Raw genomic sequence first — 27111 nt, 5'->3', positions numbered from 1 at the left:
TAAAATAAACCAAAGAAACTCAATCCATTACTAGATCAATGGATTCAATCCATTAGTATTCACAATATGAGCAAAATAAGTCAAAATGATGACAAACAGTCCGAAAATGAGTAGTTTCAGATTGTTGATCTCATAAAAACAAAAATCCAATCTTGGTAACTATTCAAGAGAATTTTTTTATAGTCATCCCCATGTGTGGAGGAATTATAGGGCATTTTTCTATCCCGAACTCCATCGCTAAGCATTTTAAGACAAAAATTGTCATAACAACTTTCAAAAGTTGTCATGACAACTTTTTGCAACCTTGCACTTTTTGCACCTTTTTCCTTTTCAACCTATGAGACCTATTCTAAGTCATTAATCATGAATTTTAAAGAATTAATAAGACTATTTTAACCCTCCCTAATGCTTATACCAAGTTTTGATACTTTTGACCATCAAGAAGGTCAATTACCTACTCAAACCACTACCTATGTACAAAATGCAAACCTAAGAAGCAACTAACTATACTAGGCCTACATTTGACTCAAAAAACTCACTCTTGGACCCTCCTAGAGTCCTTATTCAATACCTGACTTGGCTAGGGTCAGTACAAGCCAAATTTGAGAAAATCCTATAAGCCTAAGTCCTAGGTGCTCCTGCACCATTCTCCCAAACAAAAGAAAATTATGTCACCTCTTTGGGAATCAGATTTTGATCAATGCCTATCTTCTTAAACTCTATCTCAAGCACCCCTATAGCTTCAACATCATCCATACCATGCCATTTTATTAGGTGCTCCCTATAGATTTGATGGCTTGTCTTCTTGGCGATCCTTGAACTCAACACCTTCTCGGCCTTTGGATTTGGTCTTGCTGGTAGTTGAAGGTTGTTCACATCATATGATACCTCTGAGTGATTGAAATTTGAACCTTGAATTGGTCCGTTGTAGGCAACTAGGTCTGCTATGTTGAAAACCGGTGACAATCCTTTGTCACTAGGTAGGTCCACCTTGTATGCATTTTCTCCATACTTAGCTAAAATGGCACATGAACCCAACCTTCTCATTTGAAACTTGTTAGGCACTCCTTTCTATAGCCTTGCTTTGTTTAGGTGCACCATGAAAATATCTCCCACTTGGAATTGTAAGTTCTTCCTTCTTTCATCAACTTTTTGTTTGATTTTGCTTCTATTCTCCATCAATTCTAGCTTGACTGATTCATGGACCTCCTTCATTGACTTAGAAAAGTCTTCTGCATATCCACTTCTTGCCACTGCATTACTTAACTCTCTCAACTCCAAAATAACTCTTGGGTGAACTCCATAAACCAGTTGAAAAGGGCTCTTGTTGGTAGTCCTATTTATGGTGTCATTGTATTCATATTCAGCTTGTGAAAGTACTGGATCCCATGTCTGACCATACTCTTTGGTAAGGCACCTTAATAAGTTCCCCAAGCTTCTATTCACCACTTCGGTCTACCCATTTGTTTGTGGATGGTAGGCTGATCCAAAAGATAGGTTGGTTCTAAGATTTTGCCAAAGTGTCTTCCAAAAATGACTCATGAATTTTGAGTCCCTATCTGAAACAATGCTCATGGGTAAACCATGTATCCTTGTCACTTTTTTGAAGAACAAATGAGCTATTTGGCATGCATCATGAGTAGTCTTGCAAGGCACAAAGTGGGCCATCTTACTAAATCTGTCCACAATGACATAAATGCTATCAAAGCCCTTCTTTGTCCTTGGTAAACCTACTAAAAAGTCCATACTAATGCATTCCCAAGGTCTATTTGGTATGGGGAGAGGTTGGTATAAACTGACATTTGAAGAAGTACCCTTGGCCTTTTGGAAAACTATGCAAGTCTCCACATACTTTTTCACATCTTGATTCATCCTTGGCCAGTAATAATACCTCTGAACCAACTCTTGAGTCTTATTGACTCCAAAATGACCACTAAGGCTGCCATTATGCTTCTCTTGTATGAGATTTTCTCTCATTGAGCCTCTAGGCACACAAAGCTGCCCACCTCTAAACAATAGTCCATCTTGCAAATTAAATTCAGAATACTCACTATGGAAATTATTTTGATACTCCTTACACACCTTGTAGGCATTTGAGAAGTCTTCATCCTCCAGGTATAAGTCTCTAAAACTATCAACTCCTATGCTCCTCAATTGGATTTCTTGGACTATCAAAAGTCTCCTTCTTAATGCATCAACAACCTAGTTTAACTGTACTTTATTGTAATTGATTGTGAATGTGTAGGCTTGCATGTACTCCACCCATTTCATGTGTTTATGACTGAGTTTGTCTTGTGAGTTTAGAAAGCTCAATGCTTGATTCTCTATATAGACTACAAATTCCTTAGGAAGGAGATAGTGTCTCCGCTTCCTCAAAGCCTGTACTAAAGCATATAGTTCCAAGTCATAAGAGGAGTAATTCCTCTTTGCATCACTTAGCTTCTCTCTATGGAAATATATTGGTATTTCTTCTTGTCTTAGGACAACACCTACTGCAAATTTGCTTGCATCACATTCCACTATGAAAAATTTCTCAAAACTAGGCAACACTAGCACCGGTTAAGTAGCTATCTTCTCCTTCAAGGTTTCAAAACCTCTATTTGCTTGTTCACCCCACTGAAAATTTTCCTTCATTCCATCTCTAATGGTGTCTAACACTGGTGCACATATAGCATTGAATTGCCTAATGAACTTCCTATAGTACTGAGCTAGTCCATGGAAGCTTCTCACCTCTGTTGCTGACTTAGGAGTAGGCCAATTTACTATGGCTTCAACCTTGCTGGGATCCATCTTGAGGTTTCCTTGAGACAACACAAACCCAGGGTAAACCAACTCCTTCTTAATAAATTCACACTTGTCCAAGTTCATGGTTAGCTTTTCATCATACAATCTTTGTAGTACATCTTGCAAATGATTAATATGATCTTCCCTATCCTTTTTGAAAATGAGAATATCATCTAGACAGACCACCACAAATTTACCTATGAATTCCTTCATCACCTCATTCATGAGTCTCATGAAGGAGCTTGGAGCATTAGATAAGCCAAATGGTAGTACAAGTCATTCATAAAGACCCTCTGTAGTCTTAAATGCAGTTTTCCACTCATCACCCTCCTTAATCCTAATTTAGTGGTATCCACTTTTGAGGTCAATCTTGGTAAAGTACTTGGCTTCCCCTAAACAATACATTAGGTCTTCTATTCTAGGAATTGGGAACCTATAACTGATGGTGATCCTATTTATAGCTCTAGAATCAGTACACAATCTCCAAGTACTACCTTTCTTTGGGGCTAACATGGTAGGGACAACACAAGGGCTAATGATTTTCCTAATTAGGCCTTGGTCTAAGAGCTCTTGGATTTGTTTGGCAATCTCAACATTTTGTTGGGGAGTCATTTTATAAGCTTCCTTGTTAGGTAAGGATGCTCCAGGAATGAAGTCTATTTGATGGCCTATGGTTCTTTTAGGAGGTAAGGTGGCTGGCTATCCATCACTCACTATGCCTTTGAATTTCTTCAACAAGTCTTGAAACTCTATTGGCAATTATGGCTGCTCTTTCTTGTCTTCCTCTTTAGGCTTCATTACTAGTACAAATCCTATGCCTTCACCTTCCTCAAGTGTCTTCAAGAACTGTTTCTCACTCACCAAAAGAACATTAGGACTTGCTGCCCTCTTTTCACTTTCCTCAAGGATAGACTGAATCTTGAATGTGACTCCATCTTTCTTGAATGAGTATTCATTCTTGGCTCCATTGTGAATAGCTTGTCTATCAAATTGCCATGGTCTTCCCAATAGAAGATAGCATGCATCCATGGGTAGGACATCACATAACACCTTGTCCTTATACCTCGCAATGGTAAAATCAACCAAGTGACTCTATAAGGGTTGTTGTGAGGTATCCTTTGCAATTTGAGCTTACTCACTGCCTCTTCTGACACAATGTTATTCGTTGACCCTGAATCAATGATCACTTTGCAAACTTTGTCCATTATCTTGCATTTAATCCTGAATAAGGACCTTCTTTGGCTTGGATATTCTCTAACCGGTTCTTTAATCAAAGTTCTCCTTATCATCAAGTTGTCACCTACCTCTGATTCTAAGGCAACCTCTAAAGTCTTGCTGCTTGAAGACTCTTCTTGAAGATAGTTCACTCTCCTTTCACTACCATGTGATGATGATCCCTTCTATGGACACCTATATCCTGGATGATCAAGTTGGTTGCAATGGTAACACTTCATTGTTGCAAAATATGAAGAACCTCTACCTTGTCCACTAGTCCTTCCTCTAAAACCACTGTTTGATCCCCTTCCTCTATTGAATCCTCCTTTACTAGTGCCACTCTCTTGCTGCTCAGTGAGTTTAGACTCACCTTGTGTTCTTTGTTCAGAACTTCTTCCTCCAAAGCCTCCCCTATGGCCTCTATTGTCTTTTTCTCTACCCCTGCCCCTATTGCTGCTTGAATCATGTCTTCTTTTCAGTATTTCTTCCACCTTAAGGGTAAGTTGATAGGTTTGATGAACTGTCTTTGGGCTCATTAAACTGATTTCTTCTTTGATGTTCCACCATAGACCATTTAGGTACCTAGCAACTTTGAGACTCTCTTCTTCCACTGCATGAGATCTTAGGCTAAGTTTATGGAACTCCTCTGTATAACTACTGACATCAAGGTCTTTTTGTCTTAAGTTTTGTCTTTTCCTATGAATTTGCACTTCATAGTCATTAGGGAGATAGACTTCTTTGATTTTGACTAACATCCCTTTCCAAGAAGAGATGGGTGCTTTGCCCATTTTCTTCCTCTCATCTTGCACAAATTTCCACCATGTGAGAGAAAATCCTCTCATCCTTGACTTGGCCACTTTAACTCTTTGGGCTTCAATTAGTCCTTCACTTTCAAAATGGTTCTCCATGCCTTCTATCCATTCTAGGACCACTTCTGCCTCCATCTTACCAGTGAACAATGGTAATCCTTCTAGTGATTTACCACTTAAGGCCTTCAATGCCTTCAGGAAAGGTTCTTGTTCTAGGACAGGGTCAGGTTTAAGTACTTTGTCAATCTGTGACACTTCTTTACCCTTCCCTTATGCTCCTTCAACCTTTACCAACACTTCATTTGACTTGGTTTCAATCTCACCAAGCTTACATTCCAATTCTAGCAACTTCTCCTTCAGGAGTCTATTTTCTTCCTCCTGTTCATCTACTTTCTTTTCCAACTCTGCATTGGTCACCATGCTGTTGTCTCCTACAGATTCCACTAAGGACATCTACTCACCTAGCCCAAATCTTATATTCTCTTATACCAATTTGATGGGGTTCACCTAGCTTGCTCACGCTTCACCTAGTTGGTGTTGCTCAATTCCACCAACTCTCCAAGCCTAGCTATGTTATAAGGCCTTCAAGTCCTTCTCAATCTCTTCTAGGGCTTGATTCTTGACAATTTGAAGGTGTTTTCTTCAAGTGTTTAACTAGGAACCCTACTAATTTACAATGTTTTCCATGTGCTCATTATGGCTGTCTTGGCTTCAACTCGTCAATTTGACCTCCTACTATTGTGAGTTGATGCAGAGGTGTGGAGGTGGATTCTAACATGTTTTGAATTCCTTTTGGGTCCATTTGAGGTTTTCTTTCATTTCCCTTCTTATCAATTTCACCATTTTGCCTAGAAAAGGGCTACAAGGAATTAGCCCTATTAAGCCTCCAAAATCCAGTTTTCTAGGGCTTGGAGGAAAATGGTCCAAAAGACCCTGCAATAAGGTTTGATATTCTTCAATGGTACATCTATCCCCAAGTGATTTAGGTGGTTTTGGTTTCTCAACCCATCATACAATGCCCTAACCCAAAAATGAGGGTTTTGAAGGGTTTCTAGGCCTTCTAACCGACAGTGACTGGTTAAGACTTTGAAATACACCAAAGAAACTCAATCCATTACTGGATCAATGGATTCAATCCATTAGTATTCATAATATGAGAAAAATAAGCCAAAATGATGACAAATAGTCCGAAAATGAGTACTTTTAGATTGTTGATCTCATAAAAAAAAAACTCCAACCTTGGTAACCATGCACAAGAAGGTTTTTATAGTATTCCCCACATGTGGAGGCATTCTAGGGCATTGGTCTATCACTAACTCCATCGCTAAGCATTTTAAGACAAAAGTTGTCACGACAACTTTTTGCAACCTTGCACTTTTTGCACTTTTTGCCTTTTCAACCTATGAGACCTATTCTAAGTCATTACTCCTGATGTTTAAAGAATTACTAAGACTATTTTAACCCTCCCTAATGCTTATACCAAGTTTTGATACTTTTGACCATCAAGAAGGTCAATTACCTACTCAAACCACTACCTATGCACAAAATGCAAACCTAGGAAGCAACCTACTCTACTAGGCCTACATTTGAATCAAAACACTCAATCTTAGACCCTCCTGGAGTCCTTATTCAATACCTAACTTGGATAGGGTGAGTACAAGCCAAAGTTGAGAAAATCCTGTAAGTCTAAGTCCTAGGTGCTCCTGCACCACTTATAAAAGATGCTTCATGTCCGAAACTAGACACAACTTTTTTATGTCTTATACAGGGTGTTCATTCTTGAAACTAGACAAAACAAAGTCTTATACAAGATGTTTCATGCCCGAAACTAGGCATATTTTTATTTTATTTCTTATACAAGGTACACATGCTCGAAACTAGACAAAACAAAATATTATACATGATGCTCTTGAAACCAAACATTTTTGCTTTTTCATTTCATGTCTTATACAGGTTGTTGCAAGCTCAAAACCAGACAACAAAATCTGCATCGGGATGAGTGGAACTAACATAACACAACTAGACTATTCTGAATCTCTTCCCACCATGGATCACCCAGGAAAACATAGCTAGACCGTAGCATCAATGTCTCTTTCTCTTCTCTTCCCTATGAACTCATAGATTTTCTATTTGTGGTTTATGGTCCATCCTTTCATGCATGTTCTTTCTCTTTTTATGTGATCTTTTATGTTCTTTTGATAGCATTCCGAGAATGATATTAGTGGCAGAAGACATTTGATTGTCGAGGTCTCTTCAACTAGTTGACTTGGATCCTTTTTGTTTGTGTTGTGTGTCTTTGTCTTTGTCTACCTTTTCGTCCTTGTCTTGTTTTGTGTCTCCTTGAATGTGATTGTGTGAGTTAAGATCCTAATATTGGGAGTTTGGTTCCTTGAAATAAGTGATGTCTTATCTCCTCGTGATCTCGCTCCTAATTGCTCTTCTCTTTCATCTTTCTACCTTACAGTGAGTATTTGTATAGGCTCATACTCTCATTAAAGTGGGGGCTAAATGTAGCATCATTTAAACTAGTATAATTTACACCTCATGTTTGTACTCCCATTTTAGTGTGTTATTTTCCCATCCCCTCTCTAGGTCCATTCAAGTCCTATTATCCAACTTTGTGTCATGTACACCCTTTGGTGGTCCCCATCATAGGATCCCCTCCATTTCTCTTTGTTTTCTTCCTTCTTGTAGGAGGACTAGGGAATGAAACACCCTAGTTTGGACTAGGATGCGCCAAAGCACCATGGTGCCCCTCAAACAAGCCCCAATTTGAAATGGGGCAAGTCATATATCTCTTCGATGATTTTTGATGCCCAAGGCTAAACATGATTGTTAGAAGTCAGCCTCACCAATAATTTACCTAGGGAACTACAAAGACATCCTATCGATTCATTTCAACATGACTCATATACCTAAAGTACTCATGAATCCGTGAAGCATTCATCATCAAGCATTTTCAGAGATTAAATGATGCATTTCATTATGGAGCAAAGTCACATGAATCTTCATGCAAGAATGTGTGTGTGATTAGGGTTTCTTATATTCACGTGTTTGTCATGCCATTACATACAACATTTGTGTTTATATTAAAAAAGAATTGCATCATCATCAACAATTGCAAATCTGAGGTATATATTTATTTCAGTAACATTATTTCATTCAAGGTTACTTCCTAAATCGAGGTTTGACTTAAACAAACCCCTATCCCCAACATCTTTCTCTTTCTTTCTATGTGCCAAAAAAAGGTGTAGAATTGTACTCAAGAAATATGGAAAATTCAATAGTGATGAACAAGTTCAACTTTTGAAGGAGAGAAAATCATAGGACTAGAGCGAATCTATGCTACTGCTCCCGAAAAATCGGCCGAACTTCTGAAAACAAGTTCTGAGTCTACTCTTTTGCTAAGATCTTAGTCGGTGGATTTGTGGGACATCTATAGCATTTGATATTTGTCAATCACTTCACTTATCACCTATTTTTACCCTAGTTCCACATTCAAACATTTCAACTAGAAGAGGGAATCAAATCACATCATCAAAACCTGTCAATCTAATAGAAATCTCAGCCCTTTCTATATTTGAATTGTGGCTAAATATATAAGGTTCACCCCTCTTTAATGTTATGGTTAATCTGGCTATTTAGTGGTTTTATTATCTTAATTTAACCCTAGTTCCAAATTACACCACTATAGTTGCTAGGTTCTTGTTGGTGTTTAAGATAAAAATGAAACAAGGTAAGATTAAGGCCAAGATCTACTTTCACATAAACATTGGAATACGAAGCCACCAAGGATATGATTGAACTTGACTAACTCTTGTAGAAGAGAGTCAAATGATAGCTTAAGGCTTCTATTCCTTTTCTACTATAGAAACTGTATTGATTTAAGATGATGCCAAACTAAGATCTAGGTACAATGTAGATGTAAACTAAGAATATTATTATAAATTGATATGTAAATAGAAACTCAGCAAGAGCTACAGAAATAAACAAAAGATACCAAGGTACACCTATAATGTAATTCAAGATTGAATTTATGAGATCGACGCACCCATAGCATTCTGGTCTTCCCACTTCTACACACAATTAAATAGAACCTCGTAAGACCTTGCTCTCTACACCCTTTAAATATAGCACTAATATTTGAGCACCAAGACACCCAAAATGCCTTGGTCCTGGACTAGGTCACCTAGTACGCCTTAGTCTAGGCTTTTTTGGTTCTGATTCTGAGTGTAGATTTGTGACTATTTTCTGAATTACACTTTTGTCTTTGTGTCTCCACCGAAAACCTATAGCTACACTTGCAAGGTAGAAAGAGGGTATAGTGCTGGCTATATAGGGGTTTTCCTTAGTCAATCCCTTGTTTTGGTGAGTCTCAGCTCCACGAATAGCCTATATTCAAATTGGAATAATGTGTGTTCTCTCAAATATTTAACATGGTCTAAAAAAGTAAATGGGTGGAATGAATCAAATAATAAATAATTAAACAACTTGTAATAAAGAGAAATAAATGAGAAAAACAAATCATAAGCCTTAAGAATCTATGCACTTTAAAATTAGAAAATGATCTTGATAGTCAAATTTATGAATCAAAATTATATACTCTACTCTACTCTTATTTTGATTAATTCTATTGATCGAGATATAATTCATGACCTTGAATTTGATTTATAGCTATGAACTTAAGCTTTGATGATCATTGAATTTTACCCTCTTGCAATAAAAAGGTGGATTATTTGATCTCTCATTGGAAAGGAATTTGTCAAAAATAGAATTTGTAATTTGATAGAATTATAGTGTTTTTCATATCATGTCAAATTATATATGTTTGTGAACCAAATTTTTTGACAAAATGATCTTAGATAGACAATAAAGATCTAGAAATTAAAATTGTTACTCCTTTTAAACACCAAATCCAAGTGTCATAACTAATATTCATTGTAATTGCTCCTATCATGAGAGATATATGGATGTGAGAAGATCTATCACCTCTCTTATATGAATGCAAACGATTGTATTTATATAATATAATGATGATAGATCATAAATTTGTGTAAACAACTAGCTCTTTGTAGAAAAGACAAAGAAAGTTAATTGACCAAATTTGAATTATGATCATTCGACATATTCTCTCACATCCTACCAAACTTCTTAGAAGATTTCCCAAACTTCTGTTTACAACTCTTCCACAATCTGAATCTATTTGTACTTTTGCTCTGTGCCTATAACCTGCTCCACAAAGGGGCCTACCTAAAAATGCTTACACTGCGGAAACCCTTCACATAAAAATGAAGACTGCTAAAAGAAAAAAATAATAAATAGTTTAAACTAAATAGCCTGAGAAGTTTATCTGTGTTTAAAAGCATTCGATTTAAAACACTTTATAATCGCTGTAACATATTTCCCTATTCTTTATATTATTATTCTTTATATTAAATCAGAGTTCTTTTATTACAATTTAATTTTGAAATGAGAGATGTACAGTGTACCTGATAGTGCAAGATAAAAGTGCAGCCTGAACTCTTGAACTTTTTCAAAAGGTATGAAATTCAGAAGTAAACAATCATGATAATAGATGAGGTGTCGATAGCCTTCCCATTACCCATACGAACCACATCAACATCGACCAACAAATGAACATTAATTAAAATATGTTGACTCCTTTACCACCTATTCCAACTATTCATTATTTCAATTGGCTCTTAGAAGTTAAATATTATAAAACATAAGGTTAGTTGAAAACCATTTAGCCATCAATGAATCAATCCATATAAATTAATTAGTTTAAAATGGCAAAAATTTAAAATGTCTAACGTGGTGGATCAACGACCATTGATGGGATAGGCATTATTTGTGGGTACAAAATACAGGGTGCGTTTCCCTTCGCTCTCGTCTCCACGCTGGCAAGTGCGAAAAATTCAAACGAATAGTAGTTGTTATCTTGGAATTACATTAAACAAAGATTCCGAAGGAAGATTCTAATATTTCTAATATTTATTAGGTCTTAATGTGTCGGTGAATAATTTTTCCTTTAAATCACGATATATACGTTAAATACGTTAAATAATTTATTTTGTTTAAATGACAAAAACATGCATCTTATTTTTTTGAGAAGGAATCTTATCACCTTTTAAAATGTGAATCTTACCAAACCAATTAAAGTATAAAATAATAATTTGACAAAGTACGGGTTTTTGAAAAGATCTCCGAGCTACTAAGTATTTATGTTCATTTTCAAAACTTACGGGAACACATTGTGAATAGAAAATATGTTATAGAAATATTTGTTGATAATAAAGGAGGTTTAGGTTTATCGATACAACGAATGTTTCTCCATTAAAGCCTGGGGTTTCGATTTAAAATAGAGAATCTTAGTTCCACAAGAGTTGGCCATCACGTTACAACTCTTTGACACAAGATTTGGAGTGGCGGTAGTCAGCAAATAGGGATGATCTGCTGTACTTTACAAATACAAATGTTCGAGAAGAAGAGTGACATCTAATATTTTGGGTATATATACTCAAAAATAAAAAAAATGGGTTTTCGGAAAATAATTTTTGGAGGAAATCTAAACTAATAATTTTTGAAAATGAAAAATTTCCAAAAAAATCATATATTCGTTTTGCTTCAAAACTTGATAAAAAATTGGTCATTTCCAAACCCACACAAGAAGGTAAACCTGGAGATCTAAAAACAAACTCTCGAAGCTTGAAAAGGGTTTTGTAGAATTCATGCTCTAATACCATGTTGAATTTTCTCAGTTTTGATACCATGTTAAATTTTGCAACACAAGCCCCTATAAGATCAAACGAAAAAAAAAAACACCTTCCACAAATGAGAGCTGCACAAATGAATGCTAGATTATTTAAAATAAAATAATATAGAACGAATTACAATTGTACAATGAGACGCTTATAAATAAAGCACAAAGATTCTCTATGCTAGATTTAAATAGAACTTAATTGCAAGCATGATGAGCTAAATAATGCTCAAATCTAGCTAAACTAGACGCACAAAAGCTTATCTAGGTGCACAACTAATATCTATCTCTCCATATTTCTTCTTTCATATTTCTCTCTATAACCCTCTATTACTATATCTCCCCCTCTCTCTATACATCACTTCCTATCTCTATCTTTATCTTTCTATCCCCTCCCTCCCCTTTATTTATTTTTCTCTTCCACCTCTATAAGTGGGTGCATGGTTGATTTGAATCTATCACTTCTCCATTGAGACCTCTATTCCACAAACATCATTTATTTTCTGAATGGCCTACCAATTGACCTCATGTGCTACACAAATTTATGCAAAAATTACACCAATTTTATTTTCTAATTGATCTTCCACACCTTTTCAACATTCCTATTGCACATCAAGTTGTAATGGCTAGTATATATAATGTATATTAATAATTATTCTATTATATCAATATTATAAAGGCAAGTATTCACCACTTCTAACACTTGATATTTTAAAAATTCTTTTCTTTTGTTTTTTCTTCAAAAGAATAGAAAAATAATATTGAAATACATATATTTAAAAAAAAATACTTAAGAGACATGACTACAATGGTATGAAGGGGTGAAATATAATCGAATGAATGTATTGATAAAAGCTCTTACCTTTTACTCTAAATTTCATAGTCATTTACACATCAAAGTATTACTATTTAAAAATAAACATAAGATTTAATACAAAATACAAATATAAACATATGAAAATTAAACAATAAAAAAATCTTATACATTATCATTATCATTTTAATTATAATCATAATTTTTAAAATAAAATTAAAAACTAGAAATATTTCTTTGTGTTTGATATTTTTAAAATAAATATACAAAAAATATTAATAAATCATTTACTTCATATCAATAGTATTAAAGTTTACATATTATTCTATTTCCTAGAATACAAAACTTCAAATGTTTTTTTTTTATAATTTTGAGAAACTTAAACAAAGCAAAAATAAAATGATGTGCATGATAGTTTTAGTTTATTCATTTGTAAATACAAGATGTATCGATTTAGACTACTATAAACAAACAAATAGATGATTAAATAGATAGACAAAATACAAAATTATATTATTTTTTAATTAATTATTTAATTTGAAAGATCTATTTTTCATAGAATATATAAAATCATTATAAATCATCTAATTATATATTTTTTTCATAATTCTATTTATTTATTTATCTACATTTCTTGACATTTTATAAATGAACGTATTTAAAATATATCCATAACAATATACTCAAAAACTAATATTCTTTTAAGTATATGTCAATTTAATTTTTATTTAAATTCACCATTACACTTTACTATTTGCTGACATGTCTCTCAAAATAATGACATTAATAGTTTTGACTTTAAAGTTGTTATTGTTAAGAAATGTACCATTAATTGTTATTTAATATAATACGTAAATATTAATTATTATTTTTTGTATTCTAGATACCCACAACATAGACTTTGTCATCAAACTAAATGCTCAATACAATAAAAATTAAAATAAATAAATTCAAAATATAAAATCCAATATCAGAACTGCACAAGTATTGGGGCCTTTTATGTAGTCTATTGGTCCCACTTTTTTTTTGGGCATGCTGATATGACACCATACTTGATGATGTGGCCCTGAAACCTTAGTTATAAGTAGGGGACTTACCAAATAAGCTACTGTAAAAAATTGAGAATAATTTGAAATTTTCATAAAAAGATCCTCTCCCCTATTAAAAATTCACGTAAGCTTAGCATCTTTTAACTAATAATTTCATGTCAAATGCATTTAGTGGACATGCTATTATCAAATACGATAGAAAGTTCAAAACATTCTACTCTATTTCTTCACTGAATAACCAGTTTGCACTGTGGTCATATCACCGCCAAAAAAGGAAGAAGTGAAAATGTAAATAACTGTTCTATCGAAAAATTGGCTTTGTAATCCAAAACAGTAATAAAAGCACACACAAAAACTAATTGGAGTTCGGAACCATTATGTCTTCTAACAAAAATAATATCAATCTCTACAGACTAACTGCCTTTTTAATAATATAAAAATATTAGCGGTTTAAAATGTAGTGATTTTAGAGATGCAGTGAACTCATTCTTTTAGTCCGCATGGTTCTAACTGGATTCACCAAGGTCATACTCTACTTGATCACTGAATAGACAGTTTGCACGATTGTCACCCCCAAAATAAGCAGCGCCAGCACGAAAGAGACAACATACCATGGCTTTGAGCAATTTTCATGCTTGAACTCAGTTATCCACACCTTCCATTGATTGTGATAATGTTTTTCAGCATCTTTCATTACCTTGTCGATTTCGGAGCTTTCAAATTCTAATTTGAGTAGAGTTGTGAGAATAAATAGAGGAATCTGGTTTTCCAATTTTATACAATCATTTAATATAGCAGAATACATTGAATTGACTTTAGGATGAAAAATAAGATTTAAGCAACCTGTATCAATCTTCTGTTTTCTTGGGGCACCGCTTCTTAAGAATTCAAGAATGAAGCGAGCATCCATTGTTAACATCCAAGATAATGTTTCTCCGTCCTACTCAATTGGTTCTGACTAGCACTCTCTTATTTGGCTTTCAAGATTTTGGATCTCTTTAATCAACTAGCTAACATCTATGTTCACTCTTGACAAAAATCTATGGACTGCTTCGAGTCTATATTGATCCGTCATGGAAAATTTATGGAAACTTTATGATTAATCTTTTGATGGCAAGGCCCCAGTGATATGACCAAAGGATCATAAGCTTCCGGATTAGAATCCTTAACACTTCTATCACCCAATAAATACAAACATTTTCTGACACTTGCTACCTTTTATATGAAGGACTGAACGTACTTCTTACTTGGCTAATCCATGATGCATTTGAAGCATTGCATTCTGTTTGCTCTCCGCAACTTACTTCCCGAGTATGAATTTTCTTATCTTTGTCTGGTTGAGCCATCGCTTCTGCACACCAAACACTGCAAGATGATGTAGAGAGAAACGAAAAGTCAGATCTCCAATTTTGAAATCAATGCAGAAAAACAGCAAACAAACCATATGACTTTGCTCGTATTGATTCCTTCGGCTATGTTTGAAAGTGTTATTTTACGAAATGTCTCTCTAGATTTAACATGTAACATTGAATATATTAGATTGGCCCTTAAAATATTTACTAGCATATATACTTTAAATTTTAATTTAATTTAATCTATATAAAATACGTGGAGAGAAATCTTCTCTAGAGGGCACGGCGCAACATGGAAAACATAAAATAAATCAATATATAATTATATAATCTTTTTATTAAAATAAATAATATTATAACATTTTTATATTATTATGTAAAGAAATATGAAATTTAATATATCTATTTAGACTACTTTCAATAATATGTGTTACAAGATCAAACCAAATACTAAAATCTAGATATATTGAACTTTATTTAATGGCAAGTATTATGGTTATGGTTAGTGTTAGGGTTAAGGAGTGTTATGGTAAGAGATAATGTTTACATCATAGTTCGGATTAGAGTTATGATTAGGTTTACTATTATGATAATGGTCAGGGTTTATATCATGATTAGGGTTAGCATCAATGTTAGGGTTTGGTTTTGGTGTAGGATTATGGTTAGTGTTAGGGTTATGATTATAGTTTAATATTAGGGTTATATTTATGATTAGGTTTAGGGTTTAATGTGAGGGTTACAATTATGTTTAGGGTTTACATCAAAGGTAGGGTTAGGATAAGCATAATTAATTGGGGGTATGGTTAGGATTAGGATTTGGTTTATGTTTTGGTTATTGTTAGTGTTTTTATTAATGTTAGGGTTATAATTAGGGTTACAGTTAGAGATTATAATTAGTGATTATAATTAAAATTAGGGATAGGGTTATAATAATAATTAGGGTTGGGGCTAGGGTTAATATTATTATTAGGGTTAGCATTAGGGATAATCAATATATTCAAATAAATATCCATAAAATATAAACATATTCATCTAAACCATCCATCATCTATAATAATTCATTAATAAATAAATAAAATACATTTTCAAATCCATATAATGTTTTATAATTGTTTAAACATTTCTAAAAAAGTAGAACTCGTGTATATTTATTAGACAGAATTATGTTATGAAAAATTCAAATCTATATTCTATACTGAAAAATGAATATGCTAATACATGAAATGCAATACATCAATATACAAAGAGAACATAACTTAAAAATATATATTAAAATAGAGAAAGATGTATTGAAATAGAAGTTCAAATAGTGAATGTAACAACATTTATTATGTCAAATGCTTTGTAGGGATTTTAGTCTATTCTCTTCAGCTTTTTTTCTCGCTACTTGTTTACACTTTTTCATTTTTTCATATCTATCATATGTGAACGGTGACATTATTTGTAGGCCTCCCAATGATTTGACGTGTGATATGGTAACAAATGTAAGACCACTTCTTTCTATGGGACCTAAATCAATAGTGGATTTTTCAAGTGTAAGATCTTGTGACTTGTGTATTGTTAAAGCCCAAGCCAATCTCAATGGTGCTTGCTTTGTTGTACCCCTTTAGATAGGTGGAATTGGAACTCTTTGTGGATGTCGATCATCAAATGAAAATCTTGTGTAGCTCTCAAAATCTAGAAGTACATATAATAGTAGTTGTGGTGGCATTGTTCCAGGTGTGTATACAATACTTCAAACCTAACTGATTGCTCCATTGACAAGACCTGCTTCTATCCATAGGTTTGAAGTTAACATTACCCTTTCATTGTTACTTGTTACTCAATAGCAATTCCATATCGAGCTCATTTTTATCATGTTATTCTATGGACCTAGCTATTGTTTTCACTGCAATGCTTCATGCAACAGAATTTGATAATGAATAAAGTTTTTTTTTCTGTTATGCTTGTGGACATTGTCATTTATTGAGAATAAGTGAACACTATTTTCAAAATCCTCATTTGTTGCAACACTCAATTTGGTGTTTATTCTTGACATGAGTAGCATCCAATCATCTATTGTTGGATTTGCATCCTTTATGTTTGATAATTTAAGACAAAATATTTCTTGTTCGATACTGTGTCCATCTTGTCTAAGAATATGATCTAATTTAACTACTGTTTTGAATTCTTCCCACAAAATCTTTGCACATCTTCCATTTACGTATGCTGGTGTATCTTTCATTGGAGGTAATTATGCCAAATCTCCAACCAATATCATAGAAATTCCTGAAATGAAATTTTAGTATGGTTTTTGAGGTATGTGTATTGTAAAATTTATATTATAATATAATAATAAGTGTATTAAAATGTAAAATTCAAATTTAAGTATTGGCATGTAAATATGAAAGTTACCTCCAAAGTTTTTATGATTTTTCTCACAAAATGCTTGCTGAAGTCGATAGTCTATATTTTCAAGTAACCTCTAGCCCAAGAAGCTCATTTCATCTATTAATATGTATTTAATGCAAGACATTTCTTCTTGGAAATTCGTAAGTCTTGTGCCTTGTAGCTCTGTGAAATCCTTTATTGGTAATCACGGCTTAGAATGAATTATTGATGTTGCAATATTTAATGTGGTAACACCAGTTGGTGCAAGTAGAAGCAGAGGTGATTGTTTTGGAAAGGATGCATTTTCCAAGGATTGTTTGATGGCACCAATTAAATATGACTTACCTGTTCCTGTTGTGCCTTGGATTATCATACGCAATGGCGATGCACTTTGAGATCTTTGATAGTGAGTCATTATGATGTTTACTGCCTTTCTTTGTTTGTCACTGAGGTTTTTATTACCAAAATTTTATTACACTTAAAAATTTTGGTGACCTACAATAGGTCTTATGTATTGCAGAGAAAAGGTACACAATTTTTTTTCCAATTTTACTATCTTTATTAAATAAACACGTATGCCATACAAATATCTCATTCCAATGTGCAGTTTTAGTTAAGAAAGATATACATGAAGAAAATATTTGCATGTAATATAGTTTTATTTATAAAGATCAAATTGTCTACAAGATCCCACACAAGTCATAGGAATAGTTGAGAAAATATCACACTGATCATAGAAATGCGAACACAAAAGGAACAAAAGAATGTAGGAAGAAGGGAAAGAAAGAACCCATCATATTCTAAATAGGTTGATGAGTTCTAAAGAAGGTCTTTTAGTCAACTTCGTTGATCCAAGCATCCCGCTGTCTTCTCCATGAGATGACTTGAAACAATCAAAAAAATGATTTGGTTAGAGCTCCAGGTTATTCCTTTCACTCCTACATACATAAACCTACTCCTACTGTGCATACATTGCTATATCAGATTCAAAACAGAGCAGATTAATGCAGATTGGATACCATGAGATATAAATGAGAACCATGTTTTTATCTAACATTTTTGTTCCATGTGTAGATACAGGTTTTTATTTCATAAATATCATGTATGTGGGTTAAAATGGGATCTCGAAGAGATTGATCTCAACATACATTCCACTACTCACATAGTGACACTAATCAGCTACTAAATAGGAACACAACCATATCCAAAGTCCCATGTAGTATCACTCAATGACAGTAAAAGTTTCCATTGAATGACAACACATACAACAGTGAATATAACTGCATCCCATGCTCAGTAGATGATTAGAGACATCATACGAGTAAAAAAATAATAGTATTAAGGTCTCAAAAAGATTAAGTTCTATGCGTTTATGTTCAGTAGATAGAAAGAATATCACAACAACACTATAAAATGTTTCAGGATAGTGAGATCAAGTGCATGAACATAATTATTCATGGTCTTAAACACATGTGCAAAGGACATTCTACAATCACCAAAATTGAATTCACAATAAGAACATAGAAAAGATAACTAAAAGATAGTCCTATATCAATAGGTATGAAAGTGCAAGATATGCCCAACAAGATCAAATATAGATAAAAATGACTAAGCCCTAAGCAGCAAAACACACATCTCATATCTCAGTGTCATGGTATGTTTTGGAGAAATCAATATAATGGTAGTAAAGAATAGGGTAGTGGTTGGAGAAAGTTCATATCAAGAGAAAATAACCTTTATAATTGCTAAACATTAGAAGATTCATGATAGAATAAAATGAATAATAGAAACATAGCCACAATATACACAGATCAACTATGCAAAGGCCAGTAACAATCTTAATATCCCTATAGGTTGCAAGCCCAAGGCAAAACAAATATGACTCATAATGTGCATTCAACCTTTCATTTAGTCTATCATAACAACCATTGTAATGATTAAGCATGTAAGAGCAGTCACATGTAAAGACTGATGAACAATGAGCTAAGTTTTCAAGGTTGTGATCAAGATTATTAGAGGAAAACATAAAAGTGCATCAATATGATCATGACAAAGGAAAATACTACCTGCTCCAACCTTGAGAACATAATAATCATGTACAGTCACAAGCATATTTTTATTAAAGTTTTTATCAAGGAAAGGACTAATGTGCAATGAATAGTAGACTTAAATGATCACCAAGCACCAAAGTTACAACAGAGAGTAAAATAATAAGTCTGCAGTTATTACAATATAACCATCTTAATGACAGTTACAATAAAGCTTCAAGGTAAATAAAAGTTGGTCACTGATAAATCATAACCAAAATAGATGATTATTGTTGGTATGCAAATCGAGAAAAAAACCACCATATAAAATAAGAGTTAAAATAAAGATTTAGCATTGTAAGGGCACATAGAGCTCCAAGAGGACAATATCACCTGTGCAAATCAAAAAAAAGTTATCTTCACTAAGAAAAGGCAAGAAGAACAAAACAAAAGAACCATTGGATAGCCTTAGACATCATTTAATCTCCTAGTTGACAGTGTGAAAAGAAAAATCCATTCATGAGGATCAAGCCTTAGCAAGCAAGGTGGAGATATTAAGAAAGTTTTGATAGGGGTAAGAGAAGCCATAAGTACAAACAAGAATATATATGATAGTCATAATATGCACAAAGCAGCCCAAGAATAATCTATAACAGTCCCAATATTAAAAGAGGAGGATATATCCCATGAAAGGTTATAAGACAAAGGTTCTGTAGTCTCAGATTTCATAGAGTGAAAGCCAAACTAGATGAAGACTGTTATATTGCTTCAAAATCAGAGAAATCACCAACCAAAGTTCAAGTTGTAGTCATTAATGGAGTAGGAAGCTATTGTGAAATATAGTCAAAAATATTTTAACAATGATCCTAAATTGCCCTTTTCATAGAACAACAAACACATTATGAAGGTATAAGCGCAGTCCAAAGACAATGATAAAAAGAGTATTATGTACTCATTGCCAAAAGCAAAGAGTCAGATAACAGCTTAGAGCATATAGATATGTCAAAGGTATTGATCATAGTCTGAGAGTAAGTATATGACAACAACTACTACAATGGCAAATGCAGTCAATACAACACAATCAAAATGATAGTCAAATTAGAACAATGACAAGTTACCAATAGCCCCAAGTCATTATTCTAGAATGAGATGGTTACCATTTTGTCAAAACAACAGTAGTTAGGCCTTCATTCATAAGATAACATTTGTAACCTTTTGGGTAAATAGTGGTATCTACCAGTCACAGAGACAAAATATAAGGAAAATAACTCCACATAGTGACCAAGGAGGGTAACTAGGAGTGATCAAAGACAAGGAGGCTTGTTGCGGACCAATAAAATAGTGCAAAGACCACCACAAAAGGGGTACTAACAATGAGCAGTGATCAACATGAAATAATAATACAAAAGGGTTTCATGAATCCATTGAGCGGTTCCAACATAATGATCTTTACCAATGTCATAGTTTAGTAATGAATATGGGATAGCACTGTCATAGGGGTATGAACAATACTTTGGCAAGGATATGATGTAGTTAAGAGATGTTTAGAAGCATCTATAGTTAAGGATCTCCAAAAATTGTCACTAAGCATCTCATAACTTCAACACAGTCAAATAATTTACCATAGCAACTATAGAGGATCCTCAATCAAAGGGCTATATAAAAAAATAGAAAGACCAAATAGCAGCTCACAGAGCCTAAAGACTATGAAAGAAGTCCCAATATTGTATATGCAATCATTTTAACAGTAAAAGTAGCATCCCCAATGAATCCATATTCATGATAGAGCTTAATACACACCATACAATGACCAGTCACAACTTTGGGATATACAAAGACAATGAGCCAATCATTCATATAATACTCACAATAGACATGATCATGACATGGAAAAAGGGAACCATAGGAGAAGAAGGATATAATAGTAAACCTAAGAACAATCCATGCCAGATGAGAAGTAGTAATAATAGTGATAAAGATCTCAGTAATCAAATGCATAATACAGTCACATTGATTTTGTTGTTTCTCAAAAACCCAAATGCCGATTTGGTTAATTTGTGCCTAAAAATTATAAAATCAAGAATCGCAAAAACCCATTAAATTTTATGAAAACCCAGTTTGTAGTTTTTCTTTGTCTTCATTAGTTCAAAGCATGACCAACACAGTGAAAGATACAGTGTGACTTAAGACAGTATCAGTGAATTAGAGGGAGTCCATATGAGATAAGGCACAATATCAAAATAGTGATGAGCTACAAAATAGAAATTATTGCTTACGAATAGTAGGTTTTATAACCTTCTCTTGAATAGAGTAAATATGGTTTACAGACTTAGGTTAAGTACATTGGGATCCAAGCACACTGAGAGGGGGGGTGAATCAGTGTTCTGCCGGTAAAATAAGATTTTATCCTTTTATACTATACACATATAAACTGGTAAACAAATAAACATATAACTTGAAGCAAATAAACCATCCACATAAATGAACACCATAACACACAAAATCTCAAAAAGGAAAAACCACGATGGGATTTGTGACCTACAATATCAGTTCACTAGCCATATGAAAGGATATTACAATAAAATGGGGCCCTACACATGTAGGAAGGCACACTGCCTAGAGCATACTTCTCATCACTAAAGAGTCTCACTAACTACAAGCTTCTGCTAAAGTAAAACAATGGAAATGAACTCAAAAATGCATCTGCTATGCCAAATAGAGTTCCGGTTCTAGCTCTACTCTGTACCGGTTCACAAACCCTGAACACTACTACCGGTATCTCTTCTCCTCCAACAATGCTTTCCAAAATATCTATAAATCATTGCATAATATAACATTCTCATACAAATGATCTATATATATATATACTTCACATTATATAGTTCTTCTATATTCTCCTATATCATTCCCTATCTCATCATCTATGTCATCATCTATATCATATTGAAAATGACCTAGCAGACTGACCTATATACCCATTACAAACAATATGCCTTATGTAGGCTTATAATACATTAGAAAAGATATTCAATGTCAGCCTCGACAATAATTACAAAATGATTTTCTAAATAAATCTTAATTGATGTCAGCTTCGTTGAAGTACTTGATGTCGGTGTTGGTGTCTGTGTAATCCTGGATACTCCAATGCTAGTGTCTATCAGTAAATACCTCTTGATGCCGGTATATAGCTTCCATCTAACCTTGTTGTCATCAATCAAAACAAAATGAATCCGATGAGTGTCAATTTCCAACAATCTCCCCTTTGGCATTGATGGCAACACTTATGTGAAAAATGGGTTCCTTGCCGGTTCAACTGAAATATGCTCCCCCTGAGAAATACACTCCTTTTGATATTCTGATCCTTCCTATGTGTTCCTTTCTAATATTTTTATGATATTTTTCACATATATACACTCCCCCTTTGGCATCAATGCCAAAGGCTGGTAAAAGAATTGAAAGATTTCAGAACAAAAGAATGAATAAATACTGTTTGTTTTACTGGAGCTTGACTAACTTCAAAATTTTTGGGTAAGCCTTATCCAACAATTGTAGGTATGTATCCCAGCTGGTTTTGAAAGTTTCAGATATGGATGCTAGTCCACTTAGTAAGTGTGCTAGTGTTTCCTTCTCTTTGATTTCTGTCGATGTGGGTTTAGCAATCAGGTCCATACACTCTCTTTTATGTACACCTAAAGAATCCAATCTGGGACTCACCAATCCTCTAAGACTCTTTGCTCTCCGAATGATTTTATCTCTCTCCTTCTCAAAAGCAAAAAATTGGTTTTCCAAGGACATAATTTGTTCATCAATAGATGTTGTCAGTGAGGTTAATCCATCAAATGAATTAGCAATGCTAGCTATCTTATCATATAATTCCTTTAATTTATTATCTACATTTGTTGTAAGAATTTCTATGTTACAACATACCCTATAGATATTTGTACATTATTTGAAACAATTCTCAATAAGAATGAGTTTAGCTTCAATTTTATTTTTCTTTGATTCAATGATCTGGTAAAAGGTGGCTTTCTTAGCCACAATGAATCTTTCTAATGCCTGCCAGTGTAATATCTGCTGTAGTGATTGAAAATTGTTAGATATGTACTTTATTAGTGTTTTAAGCTTGCCGAAAGGGCTTGCTTCATTCTCAATCTGAAAAATTAGGGATTAATCTATGCAACACTATAACTGATTGATCTACTATTCCCTTATCTTTAGATCCCTCCTTTAATAGTTTCTCAGTAGCCATCATCATTAACTCAGTTGGACTCATCTCAGTGACTGATTTCTTCTCAACTTGAGAAGTGTCAATTTCCAAACTCTTTGCCAGGGAATCAATATGAACTACTGGCATCGACTCAATTCCCTTTACCTTATCTTCTTTAGCACCGGTGGCTTCACCACTTGGTGCAGTGTCAATTACTGCCGGTGGTGTATTATCCATAATATTCATAGTATCTTGTACATTTCCTTGCTCAAAAATATTTTGTGTCGGTATAGACTGTACACTTTCCTTTATTGTCGGTTGTGTCTATATATCTATAGTTACTGTCGGTTTAGTCAAAATTGGAGTTGAACTTCCCAAAATACCTCCCCCTTTTAATTTATCTAGAATGGTGGAAGCTGTTACCTTAAAAAATTCTTCATGTGATGTAATTAAATCTGGATTCTTCTAGAAGAATTTTGTCCAACCCTCATTGGTCTCATTTATCACCTCATTAACACTGCCCATTGTTAGGCTTATTTGTCAAGGTTTACTACTGAAAACTATCCTATTAGAAACATCAATACATATCCTCATTTCATCATTACTAATAGCACCACATAAAGTCAAAAGTTCTACCTCTTTGATCTCCCTATCTCTCTTGACTGCGTCAAGTCTTCTAGCATCTAGTTTATTGTACAATGATAGAGGTGTTTCCTTCAAAATTTCTAGTAATGTTTTCATATAGATATCTATATGAAATAAAATTGCCTCTTCTATCTCATTTTTCTCACTTTCTTCTAAATCCTCATAATACTTAGATACATTTTTGAAAATTCTATCCTTTGTAATTTCATCAATTAATTCAACACGGGTCATTTTGGTCTTACCGGACTTAGTATCATCACTCTGTAGGTCCCAGGGACAACTGAGAGGGGGGGGGGGTGGGTGAATCAATTTTCTAATAAATTCAAACCAAAATCTTATTAACCAGCTTAATGCTTAGTACCGGTAAGATAGTTAAGTATGCTGGTAAACAGTGTTAACAGAAAATTGCTATACCGGTAAGAATTAATGCATGAAACATAAGCACAAAGTCATCCACAACACATGACACAAATATTTGTACGTGGAAACCCTGTAAGGGGAAAAACCATGGTGGGAAACCTTACCCACAATCAGATGATACTACTGCAGATAGTAAGTGTACAAGAGGGGTCTACACATGCAAAAAGGCCAACAGCCTAGAGCTCACTGCTCAAATACAAATGGGAGTCACACTAACTACAGTTGGATGGTTAAATCCAATGAGAATGTACTGCACAAAATAGCATCTTCATATGCTAGATTCAGCACCGGTGTAATGCTGATATGCTTCTACAAAAACCTAACTTCACCTTCAAATGATGTCTTTGTGTATATCTCTACTTGATCTCGCATATACTCTTAAATCTTTTTCGCATTCCACATTTGATCTTGCAAATAAGATCTTACATTTATACCATACCCTAAGACCAATTTTAGTAGGTCAGCTCTACAAGATATTACAATAAAAATATTTTGCAAATAATACAATATCCGATGCAATAATTGATTAAACATGCCGGTTTAATGCATTTACAACAATAATAAATCATCTCCATAGCGTGCCATGCTGATCTGGAAAAGATAAACCTACCGATGTAACCCTAGATAACCTAGACCTATTTGCCGATAAAAGCAAATATGCAAATAAGAATATACCAATGATATTACTTCAAGGAAAAGTGTCCACATGATGTCTTCGACATTACCAAGTGTCTTCTATGTCATTGCGGGTACCGGTGAACATTATATCTTGCCAGTTAACCATATACCGGTGATTGTTTGAATAGTTTACTGATTGCCGGTGAATGTTGCTGGATCTCCAAAGTAGGTGTATTTAGCAGGTGTTGACATCAATGACAAAACCATACCAAAATACCAACACACTCTTCTTCTTTTTTCTTGGGGATGTCGGAGTAGATGTAACTGGTTTTCTCTTTTGTATGGGCTTCCTTACCAGACGTGGTGGTGCAATAGGTTTAGTTGCCTTTCTAACAAGTCTCCTTCTAGGCTCCACCTTCTTTTTCTCTACTGGTGGCTGGTCTACTTTCTTCCTTTGTACCCTTCTAAAAGCTAGAGGTTTGTTGTCCTCAGGGTCAGAATCAAAAGTGATGGTAGAAATGTAAGCTTCAGGATTCTTTACTTCTATAGTACTAGCCACTATCGGTTCTACTGCCGGTTTGGATCCAGAACCCATTTCAGTATCTATTCTGTGATTGACATTCTACACAAATGTAGACATATTTTCTATTTTATTCTCCCTTCTCTTCCTGTTGAAGCTAATTTTGACTTCAGAGGCCTTCTCTTCCGCCATGCCAAAATGCTTTGTTTTGTCATCCAAGAATGTTATCATCCACCTCATATCCAAGTTCTATAACCCATATGGTCCTTGGTTCAACTTCTTCCATGAGGGTTTCATCGGTCTTCGCCATGAAACAGATATCAGTGGAATACTTCTCCACAATGTTATTTGATAACCTCTCCCTTTGCCTTGTGTTTACTTGGAATATTTTGAAATAACCCCAAAGTTTCTCATCTCTACTGGTACCAAGACTGGTGATTTCTTCCTTGATCTACATACCTACTGGTATGTCATGAGCCCAACACTTCCTCCCTAGACCTGGTAGCTTATTCGGGAAGTAAAGCATCAGACAGAAAATCAAATTTCCATATCTAAAAGTTCCTTTCTTAATTCCCTTTATCTTTCCAAGGTTCAACATCAATTCACTTCTCAACCATTCACATAAATCATATTTTCCACCATTCCTCAACATCTTATATGTAGCATGAATGAAAGAACTAGCAAAAAAAATTCAATCGATTAGATTGAGTTACCTTATAACCTATTATCATGCTTGCAAATTTCACATTAGTGTTGGTGATTGTGCTGATCCTCATTGATCTGTTATCAGGAGTTACATTGGTGAGTTTCTCAACCTCAGTGTTGGGAATTTTCTTGCCAGGTTCTTGTCTGACTTTCGGTAAGCCGATGACTACTTGAATAGCTCTTCCTTGGTGATCATGTATAGATGATCCAGTCAGATAAACTCATTGTGAACCCTTCTTAGAACGTATCTGATGACCTCATCTTTGAATTCCAGTATGTACAGAATACTTGCTAACCCTAGATCCTCAATTTCTTTTCATTCCGGAGTCTACCAGTCTCATGGATTGATAGATGCCTTTGATTTCCTATGTGCCTAGATCCTCCAGGGTGCAGCAAATGTATGCCCTCACATATTCAACATATTTCACGCTATCAAGAACCCTAGAAAATGCTCCCACAGAGTCTTCTTTCTTAGCAATCAGGGGAACCTCCTTGAATTCGGGCCTCAACCTATCCTTAACTTCGACAATGGTTGGATTTATAATAAAAGTAGGAGCTGAAGATCCAGATGCTACTTTTGAAGAATACATGAAAGTGAATGTCGGTGGAAGATTGAGTGCTCGAACTGCTCGAAATCCTTTCAGAAAGGCTTTGCTTGCTCTTATTTCACCTGAAATTTTCCTTTGCCTCGCTCTGGATTGCTTGAATACTGGGTGAGTGAAAATGAATTCACTTTCCCCTTTTATCAGTAAGTAAAACCTAATCCTTCTCTGTCATAAATGCTTCACGATCTACCCTATTGAATGTCAATTTCAT

This window comes from Cryptomeria japonica, chromosome 7 (assembly GCF_030272615.1).
Source record: "Cryptomeria japonica chromosome 7, Sugi_1.0, whole genome shotgun sequence".
NCBI lineage: Eukaryota > Viridiplantae > Streptophyta > Pinopsida > Cupressales > Cupressaceae > Cryptomeria > Cryptomeria japonica.
The sequence above is the reverse complement of the archived record's forward strand: the minus strand, read 5'-3'. Positions refer to the sequence as shown.